Below are 11,415 nucleotides of genomic sequence, written 5' to 3'. Positions count from 1 at the left end.
TGATTCATTGGCTCTCTCCAGTTCCTTTTTGGATTAAATCCCAGTTTGAAATAGGCGTTAGGTTTGCGTGTTAGTCCTACAGTATCGTGTGCTTGGGTTTTCGCCTCATTTGCCCTGATTTCCACACACATTTTAAACGCATGCAGTCTGGGGTTATGTGGATGTAGAATACATTCGCGCTACATTCAGGTGAGAATGGTTAGTCGTCTCTGTATGTTGACTCTGCCTATGGCCCCATGTGGTGGATAATTAATGAAAGAATGATTGAATAGTTCCGTAGCTATGCCTTTGTCACATCTTGCTCTTCTTCATCCATCCATCCATCCATCCTCAACCGCTTTACCCTCCACGTGAGGGTCACAGGCGGCGCTGTGCTAATCTGAGCTGACATAGGACGATAGACGGGGTACATCCTGGACAGATAGAGACAAACAGCCATTCACTGTCACACTCACACCTACTGTGTCCAATTTACCTAATCCCATATTACATGTTTTTGTATTTTGAGAGGAGAGAAAGCCCAAGCACACACGGAGAGAACATGCAAACTCCATGCAGAAAGGCCCTTGTTCCCACTGGGGCATCTTCTCAAAGGTCAGTGTAGTTAAGTCAATATCTTATTCTCTTGTATGTGTAAGTGTACACAAGTGTACAGAATGCCTATGCACAACACTCAATGCTCAAAAGTGCAGAGGTCACACGTTCATAATTACCAAGGGACTTTAACACTCGGTGCTAATTCGTGGTCCTCAGAGGATGAATCTTAATGCCTCTGATGATCCACTAACTTCTCATCTGTTTGAACACACACAGAAAGGATTGTTGTTCCATTAAGTTTAGCAGTTGTCGTGCTTCCCTGCGGGTAAACTTTATTTCTATCCCAATGGGTGGAAATGTTGTGTCTAAATACTATATAAAATGGATCCAAACGTAACCTCTTAATATTCCAGATATATGCGATATTTGTCGCGTATTACATTTCATTATGTTTTATATCCTATTTTTCTCACTGCCCCAAAAGTCTTGGTCTTTTATTTCACTTCTGAGCCGGTACATCATATACTGTATATACGCTATGGTTTTAAGGAGTCTGCTGTTTTGGACGGCATGCTGTGTTCAGACTGCACCACAGTGTTTCCTCTGTGGCAGACACGAGAAGTCTCCCGTCATATTTAAAGCTGCAGTACGTGGATATGAAACAGCTTTTCCAGTACATCGCTTGAAGCACTGCAATGTGGTCCTAAGAAGAAACTTTGCCACTCAGAGGGAACTGTTCTTATATCCACATTTGCTGGTTTTCAGTAAGATGATGGAGGAAAAAATGTAATCCAATCTATTGAGTAGATTAGCCATGTCTATTCTGAGAAGTATAATGGTGTCTCAATAGAGCAGATTTTAATAGAGTAATAGAGTAGGTGATTTGGAATAATTAAAAATAAAAAGACTTTTTCCTAGATTAGACCAATTCCTTTTTTCTATATTCTTTCAGTGTTTGTTTGTTTGTTTGTTTGTGGGCTCCAGGCTCTGCTGTTTGTCATGAGTTATGCTATTAACATTCTAACGGTTACAAATTAAAGGAACAGCCTAAATAAACAAGTGTAGGAACAAATGTCTTCATGCGGAAAAACCTGTGAAAGATTTCACAGCAGTGTCTTACACAGCCCTCGCACTAAATGAGGGTATATCTTAGAGAAGAACGCTGGTCATCCCTTCAATAGAGCGTAGAGACTTGCACTTTTAATCACTGACCACTGGAGCTGCTCGGGTGGCTCTTGGTGCTAATAACACCTTACAAGGACACTTTATGTTCATTTTTCCTTTAATTTGTCATCAAGCAGTCTACAGTTCTTCTGCATTATTTAACACTGCAATACTGGCCATTTATCCGACAGTGCTGCCTTGTAATTAAAATCATCCGTCTCGTCTCTGCTCTAAACTAGTGTCTGGGACAGTAGTGAGTCTTTATCAGACTTATCAAAGAACTGAAACCAATCCCTTGTTTTATTTGGTCTACAGTAGAACCAGATTTCACATTATCGGACAGGAGCTGGTACTTAAAGGTTAATGCATCACTGAAGGATAAAAGTGTGTGTGTACGTGTGTGAATGTAGCACATGCTTGTCCTTCTGCATTAATTTTCCCAGAGGGCTTCTAATGAGTTGTCTGGGGAGTAGGAAGAGCCATGAGGAAGTCAATAGGAGTCTTGGTAAACAGGATTTAGTAATATCCAGCACAATGTTGTCCTGAGATAGCTTAGGTCTAAATGGAACACCATACAGCTTTAAATAAGCGTGTCCGATTTGCTACTTAATATTTTTTTCACACCTGATACAAATGCAAAGCTGAGTGGAAGCTGAGTGTACTCCAAATGTGTTTGTTGCAGCCTTTAATTTCAGTTCCACTCTTTGGCTCTATGTAAAAAAGTCAACATAATGTCGTCTTCCAGTTCCAAGTCCAAGTCCCAAGCCTAAAGATTTACAGTTTGCTCAGTGTTTCACATCACCTGAACCTGGCACCTGTTGGACAAAACCAGCCGTTAATCACACAATGTCCACTCAAATGTGCAGTGCTTTATTTTCCTTTAGTTTCCTCTCAATGTGATATGAAATCGTCTATTGAAGAAGTCCTGAAACTAACCAAAAACCAACCAAATCATGTGAAAAATTGGCTAATGTCCTCATAGACCCATTTTTGCAACCAGCAAAGTAGCCCTCTGGTGGCCTACTGCTAATACTATCGTATTTCCCAGGATTCACTTTTCCAACAGGAAGACATACAAGCACTTTGGATGTACGACACAGAAAAACCTGAAAAACCTTTAGATATACAGAACCCTGAGCTATTGTATCTATACAGCTCAAGTCTCATCTGCATTCAGCTTGTTTAAAGTGGGTCTGCTGATGCCACCTTCTCACAGCATGCCACCTTTACTGAAAAAAACAGTTCAGCAAGACTATCTGGGTCACTGACACAACAAAACAGGCTATCAGTCCACAATAAATCCTGTGTGTTTTTATAAAAAAAAAAACTGCTGAATCATCAGATGTTCCTGGGTCTCTGTCAAACTGCACTGAAAGCAGCGTCAGTGAAATCCTGAAGGTGGGTTAGCTCAGCTGCTGAGAAAAGGCAGGTTTCAGCAAATCTCCTCAGAGCATTTGTCCAGTATGCTACCTGGAGGTGCAGCAGTGTGTCATATTGTCACCTACACATAATAATAGCAACTAGAAACATGTTTTGTTGTACAAATAGCAACATGAGCAAGGAACAGTAGAGTTAACAAATAGAAGACGTGGTAAAACTAAGATTCTCCAGGAAGTCGCTCTGAAAATTAAATAGTTATACTTTTATCTTGCTTACATGTAAAATATAAATCCTAGGTGCGATGTTTTCTGTTTTTATGTTCATTCAAAAGTGAGTCATAGATAAACAGAGCAAAGAGAGAGAAGTCACAACCCACCGGGTTGGAGCAAAATCCTAAACAAACAGCCACTCAAAAATCTCCCTGAGATTCAAAACGTGAAAGATAATGAAAAAGAGACCAATAAAATACCACGAGACTACATAAGGAATTGAAATAGTTTGTTGTAAATTGTATGGACATTTTTAATACACAAACAGAGCAGGAATAAACTAATGGGACAGAAACAAAACTATTTCAAAAAGCAAAACAAGAGTACAGCTCCCAGCATGTCGCCCTCTCTATGGCACCATCAGTATAACCCTTATATTATATATTATATACTGTATAATGTCTTTATTTTTCCTCTGCCATCCAACCAATGCTGTGGAATAAATGGCCTCCTGGGTATTGTCCTTTTAGAAATAAAGAGCAACCACAGAGAGATAGTGTCTGAACGCGTGCTCTGAAAGCTAAAGAAATTAACCCCAGCAATACATTTTAACACACACGCACGCGCAACATTAAATAAACTATAACACACATGGAGAAGGGGCCATACAGGAGCTGATGCTTTGTTTGTGAGGGTATGGATAGATGAGAACAGTTATAATATGAATGTTAACACACACACAAACTCACACATACAATGCAGTTGGTGACATCCCTCTCCACGTATGTTCGTTATGACATTATGGCAAAAATTAAATCATGACCCAACTTAGGAAAGAGTAATGGTGTCATGTGCTATAAGCCGTTGGCAAAAAGGTCACAAGAAGAGCAGTGTTTGTGCAAACCAGAGCGTCAACTGAGGCAGCTAAAGAAACACCACAGGGTCATTTAGAATCGTTCAAGTTCCCACCGACTGTGACTTGACGCAGTATTCCTGTAGAGTACGAGCAACACATGAGGAAGAAATGTTTATGTAGAAGCATTTCTGCTTCAGATGGAACTCAGATAGGACTCATCCTACACCTGACACTCCCATATTACTCTCTCCCTTCACCACCTATAGAAAACTCAAAGCAAAGCAGGTGAATTGCACAACTAGGATTCTTAGGAATTCATTTAGACAGCTTAAACAAAGTGTTGTCCCTAATCTTAACACAGCACAGATCTGTGCTGCAGGTAAATTGGTAAATTGCTGTGGGAATAATAAACTGGTCTATTTACAGGTCATACCAGGCTTTACAAAATGCATTTTTTTTGTCTTCTTATGTGTTTTTGAGTCAAAGTTATGATTAACTATATATTCCATATTTTAAATAATAGTACAAAAATTCACAAAAGAGACCAAAAACTATATGGTGAAACTTAACTGCATATTGCATGAGATATTGTGTTTCATGCCTGGTTAAAAAAAAAAAAAAAAAGTTAATAAAAAAAAAAGCTCAGCTTTGTTCATTTGAGAAATTATCTTTAGTACACATACATTACAGTTTCTTAGAAACCTCATTTCTTCTTCTTTGGCTGCTGCTGCCACTAAAGACAGACCTACAATAGGTTGCCAAGCATATCTTCAAGAAATAGATATGCACGTGTTTCATGTTTGTCCTGTCTGAACTTGGCATTACATTACAGTATTAGGCTTTAATTAAAATTGTCGCCGTTAACTCCACTCCTCTCTTCTTTTTTAGCATTTTGTACTTGAATTTCATTCCTGCCCTTTTGCTCAAGTAATTTTCTAAAACCTGATGTACTACTGCAGTTATGTCCTCTGTCTGTCATTCCCCGTGCTGAGTTATTCCTTTCTCATTCTCACCCTTACTCTTTTCTGGTATTGGTTGCTCAGCAACATCAAGTGTTATTTTCTGGTAAAGGAGAAAGGAAGAAACAGAACATTCAGTTTGAGGGGGTCCTTTGTCATTTTGCAGAGCTCCTGTGTGTGAAAAACACATGACGTCTGTGAGACAACCTGTGATTAGACAGGTCCACCTGTTCATAATTCTGAGCATGCATGTCACATTTTAAATGGTGCTTGTCAGTGGTCCTCTGAGGAGTCTGTGGTCACATGCATTGCTGCTGAGTTTTATTATTTAACTTACTTTGGTTGTCTCATGCACATCATGACACTCCATTATGGAGGATTAGTACACATTTCTGGGTAGGTATCAACAGCTGGTGGCAGCAATCTGTTATAAAAAGGTTTTAAAGCATCATTAAAGTGAAGAGGACAAAGATTGTGGGCTGGTGCCTCCAAACAGTCACTTGAAAACATTCAAGGATGGTTGAATGATGTTGTCATTATGTGTGTGAGGCCTGAAAGAACAATCTCAGACATTGTCCTTTCTGCCTCACGGGAGATGTTTTTTTTTTTTCAACATTAAAGGTTAACTAATGAGACAAAAATCCTGCGGCGCAGTGCAGCTTTTTGATGCTCAGGTGTGGAAAAGACAACTTCCGTGTCTTCCAGCTGTGAGTCTTCCTCTTTAACCGCTTCTTTGTCAACACTGGGAATTCCAGCTGACTTCAAGAATGAAAAAGAAAACATAACAGCAAAATGCAAACATGAGCTTTTTCTTCAAAAGATATCTATCAGTTCATAGTAACGATAGATTTGTGAAATAAATGAACCATTGTCTAGTTTCAGGATTCTGAGAAATGTAAGCACATGGTTTCCATTTATTGCCACTTAAATCTGCAAACTAGTCTTTTGTACAATGTTACTTCTTCAGATGAAGCTCAAGAACTTCCAACAACATTGGCCCCAGTGTCCACAGCTAATTACAATGTACAGTGCACCAATTAGCTCTTATTTAATTGCCTCTTGAATGCTGGAAGTTGAGCGGCCCCTGGGGAACAACCTTTCCTTTGTCTGAACCAAATATAGATCGCTTTATCATCCCCCACAATAAAATGCACTAAAGTGCTAAATAGTCGCATTTGATAGCTAAGAAAATGATCTGATAGGGGAGGCAGCCTGCCTTTATATCCAGCACTTAAAAATTATGTTAATTTAGTTCTTTCCTCAGGATATACCATATTTCAATCCCCATAAATGAATGAATATATTCGATTGAATTCAATTAATTCTTTTTTTTTTGTATAGCGCCAAATAATAACATACATTATCTCAAGGCACTGTACATGGACAACATTATTGAAAACAGAGAAACCCAACAATTCTCACAGTGAGCAAACAATCTGCCTCGACTGGTTGGGGTGAAAGGCAAAATGGGGGGCAGAGGAGAGGTAGGAGCGAGAAAGGACAAGAGGGAGGTAAGAGACACAAGAGAGAGACCAGGAGCAGATACACAACAATTCTATTGTGTTATAAGTTAAGACAAGACAGTTTTGAGTCAGTAATAACGTGTTTATAGAACTATATAATGTAATTAATTTACACAAGAAAAATAAGAGATTGTTTTTATACAAATTTATTATACACAAAATTATACACTTTTAATTATAGAATAATAATGATGGTGATGATGTGATGAATGATAGTAATACCTTCTGAACATAAGAATCGTTGCACATTGTGCACATAATTGAGATACTGTATAATGTCTTTACTGGTGTTATTATTACAAAACAGTAATTAATCCTTCTATTCATAATGTTATGGGACAGATGGATACCAACAAATAATAATTATGGCTAAAGTTGAACTGAATATACTAATATACCTTCGCCCAAACTACACCATACCAGGATACTACATATCCTGATTGAACAGATCAATTTTAGGGACAATACAGTAGCTGTGAAGGATAAAGGAGAAGAGGCAGAGAGCCAGTGAGGAAAAGAGAGAGCTAGCACAGAGAAAGCGTGGAAAAAAATGATGACACCCCTCCAGAGGGTTGTGCACGAGCACATATGGCCACACATAACAATATTTATTTCATATTTACTCTTGGTGTCTTGTGGCCTCATTTATTCTGACATTGTTTTGGTAGCAACTGTTCCTTTTTCTCACTCGTGTAACCAACAGAGAGTTGAGTTACACTCACAGTAACAGCAGAGCTCTGTAGCATCAGCAACCAGGATCAGGAGCTTAATATTCTTTTTTTTCTACTACTTTTTAACCTGCCAGTATAATTCAACATTATGCTAAGGCTTCAAACATAACACAGAGGTGAATCAACACCCATGTGTCACCTGCTACCTCAGTCACAAAGGGTTGGGAGCAGTGGAGACACTTAAGGGAAAAGACACCTTTCCAAACAATACTTGTGTTGAATCTGCTCTCCAGTCTCTCAACAGTCTCCCAACAGTCTCCTATGCGAACCAGGACTCATAAATCTCACACCATGAACACCCTGTCTACTGATGATGATGATGATGAGAGTGAATTATGCACACTAATTGATCCATCAATGGAGCTCCTTGATTTATAATGCGTATAGTGCTTGCAGCGAATGGAAGTCTTCTTAAGTTTTCGCTTCCTATACCTCAGGTCCATTTTCTCCCCGTAATCACAGTCTTTCCAGTGTTTTTATATGAAATCCTATGTTCTGTAGTTGAGGTGTATGGACAAGCCCAAAACTTGTGGAAAAAGTTAAGCTGCCAATGCTGAACTACAGCTGATTCATAGTCAGCGTGAGGCTTGTTGTCTCACACTCCTCCCCCTTTTGTAAATGTCGGAGCTGTCTCTTCGTTTTCTTTCTCTCTTCACCGCTTGAAGCGTGGCGTGAGTTCACACAGCTGCAACTCTGTGTGATTTCACTCCCCGCCAATGCCCCCTGCACTGCTCCCCACTCCCCCTCCTTCCTCCTCTCACTCACTCAACTCTCAGCCCACTTCTTGGCAATTTTCTAAATCAGCCATTGAATAGAGTTAGCTTTAAGTTCTCCTTTAAGTGCATGTTATTGGTGTGAGAGTATGTTGGACTAAATGTAAAGATTTACACGCAACATACAAACACAAAATAAAAAAATAGTTGATTTTATTTGACAACGTTAGGGGCAGGATCGTTGTGAGTTGAGTTTCCCTTAAGGTTCCCCTTAACTGCTGACCAGCAGGCTGCATATTTACCCACTTCAGTGTGTAGGGAGTTTCTAATTAACTTAGATATCGTATTTATTTTATATGCTTTTATTGCGATGTGTAGTGTCCTCTGGAGCAATGTGTCCATCTTCAACAGAGAGTTGAAGATGTTGTAATGCTGTAGGTCTGAAATAATGTCTCCTCTGGCTGTATCCATACTCGTAAAAGCACCCAGGGGTTGTCATCAGGATCAGATATATTCCTGTCGGTCAGGTTCTGTGATATATTGTTCGATCTCTGTGAATTTACAGTAAGAGTCACACGACGTCTGGGGCTCTAAAAAAGTCTAGAAATAATTTCTAGTCTATCATTGACAGCGATTAATAGTCCAATCCTGGTATCTTATAGCAGTCAAAAATGAGTATCTGAAGCTCACCTCCCATCTCATCTGGATCTATTCAAGGCAGTAAGAAACAAACCCCGTTGTTAAAAACAGCCAGTCATCTTTGTACCATCAGCAGGATTCCTGTGCTCTCCACCTGCACTTTTAATCAAAAGCAGGATACAACTATTTGAGTCCTGCTCTCTGGGGATTGTTCATAGTCCTTCTCAGAGAACAGAGACATGATTTCACAACTGTTGATCATCACATTGTTATAAACAGTTGCTCCTCATGCATCTGAGTTGAATTATATGCTCTCAAAATAATAGTTGTTCCGACTCTGCTGAAATGAGGTTTGGTAAAAAAAGAATGAATGGATTTGGAACGGTTTAAGTCCACGCTTGCAAAATATATTGTATTTTTTTTGGGTCCGATTGGAACAGCACCAGCAGCTGAACTTTCTAACTTGAATAAAGATCTATTTATATTCTATATAACTTAAATTGCTAACTATATAAGTGTTGAATGGGCTTAAACGTATTCATGATGTGCACAAACTACTGTGTGCATTAACTGTGGGGGAGCAATCAATGGTAACAACAATATCTAAAATGATGGTTTCAATCATTTTCAGAGGCGACCATGTTTGTTCAACAAATGTTTTCAGTAAATTGCCCTCACCCCTAGATAGTAAAAAAAATCCTAAACAATTTTAGCATCATGACATAGTCATCTGGTGCGAACATTTGTCGTACGAGGCAGCCACATTAAAATAGGAGGCAGTTATTTCAGTTGACTCATGAACCCTAATGCAAATTACCACTTGAAACAACAGCTTATAAAGTTATAAAGGAAAGAAATGAGAACGCTGTGTCCGTCTGAAATCGGTCACATATTGTTTGAGTCCTAAATCTGGCACAGGTGTTACATCAGGCTGCACATGTTCTGTATGTGGATGGAGAGAGAAAGAACGGCAAATAAACTACATTTCTAATACTGTGGGCATAATATCTATGTGTGTGTATATATATATTGTTTGTTTGGCTCAGTCTTCACACAACATGAGCTCAGCTCTGGAGGCAAGAGAGTGCAATATACATGTGATTTTTTCATCATTTTAACCCTATGAGCACAACACACATTTTTTCCTCTAAATACTTAATTTTTTTATGGTTTCACATACTATAGCACCTTCTCAATGTGGGACGTCATCAAAGCATGGCTGCATGTAACTGCCATGACTTTGTTTTACACGCAAACTAGTGACTACAGTGACTTGTAAAGCAGTTATTTCCCCGTGTACATAACAAATCATTAGACTCAGTTTTGTTCACAGAATCCTTCAACACTTCCTGTATGACCGGAGCACAGACTCTGTTTGACACAGTCACTGAAATGAAATACACCAGACTCCTCTGTTCAGTGGTCAATGTACTTGCTAAATGTTGGAGATAGATTTTTAAGTCTTTTTAATTGATCTACAGCTCGGCATTGTCCACTTTGATTCTTGTGTCGGACATCGCGCTCATGACTCTTCCATTGACAGTCTGACAACGTCACGTATAATATCGGTTCAGCTCACTTTGAACCTCGCAAGAGCAGGTACTAAAAAGTGCAGGTATTATCCCTAATGGACTGAAAGGTGAAACCCCCATGGGGTTAGACGTGCTGTGACCCGTTTTGACCAGGCCACACATTTGTAAAATCTCTCCCTGAAATGTGTCATTAAAATGTCAGATTTGCTGGAGGTTGTGAGTCAAACAGCTAAAAGCTTGTTCAGTTTCAAACAATCCACTTCATCCTTTAGTGTTTTCATTTCCAGTCTCAAACAAAAAGAACTTCCACTCAAATCAAAATGCAGACATAACTCCTTTATTTACTGGAATGTTTTATCCTATTGTTCCATTAAATCCAGAGACAGAGAGTGCTGCTGCCTCTCTCTAATCAACATGAGCTGAAGTGATCAGGCAGTTGAAATGTGATGAAATGAAATAACACAATGTATGAAGAGGCTTTATGCCTTAAACTTTGTGATTTTCCTGACACTCTCCTCATCACTTCGCACAAGGATAAATTACATACCGAAGGATTTAGTGACGCCGAATGAAATGAGATGATATCCCATTGTTTCTGTGGCAATAAATCCAACCAACACAATAACATGGGACAAAAGCAGGTGCCTGAACTTACACATATCAGTCAACATATGCAGTTAAGCTCAGGTTATGCACAACTAATGCAAAATGTTGATTTATAACCAATGTCTGGCTAGGGTTTGACAGAACAGGAAGGGAATGATCCACATGTTTGAGCGCCCATTCAAAAGGATGTCAGTGACGTTGACAGATTTTTAGAAATAAACAAAAAAAAGTATTCTGTTTGTTTTTCTTATCCTTGTGAAACATGCCACGTACAAAAATCACTTGAATCCTACCATTTTTCACTTGTTAATGGAAAATCTTAATTTAATAAGAAGGCAACATTTTCATTTTTACTCTCTTCATTTTGATGATTTGTGGTTATTATGGTTATTATCAACACAAAATCAGCTTTTCTGAGCATATAATTATACAGGAATGTGATAAAACCAAAGGAGAAAGCAAACAAAACAAATACAACGAAGTGTGCAATACAAAGAGAGATCTCTGGTAAAAACATATTTGATCACTGTGGTATAGAAGGAGGATTGATTGTTATAGTTTGTTTT

This window comes from Microchirus variegatus (genome assembly GCF_963457635.1).
Source record: "Microchirus variegatus genome assembly, chromosome: 15".
Lineage (NCBI taxonomy): Eukaryota > Metazoa > Chordata > Actinopteri > Pleuronectiformes > Soleidae > Microchirus > Microchirus variegatus.
Note: the sequence above shows the minus strand (reverse complement) of the source record.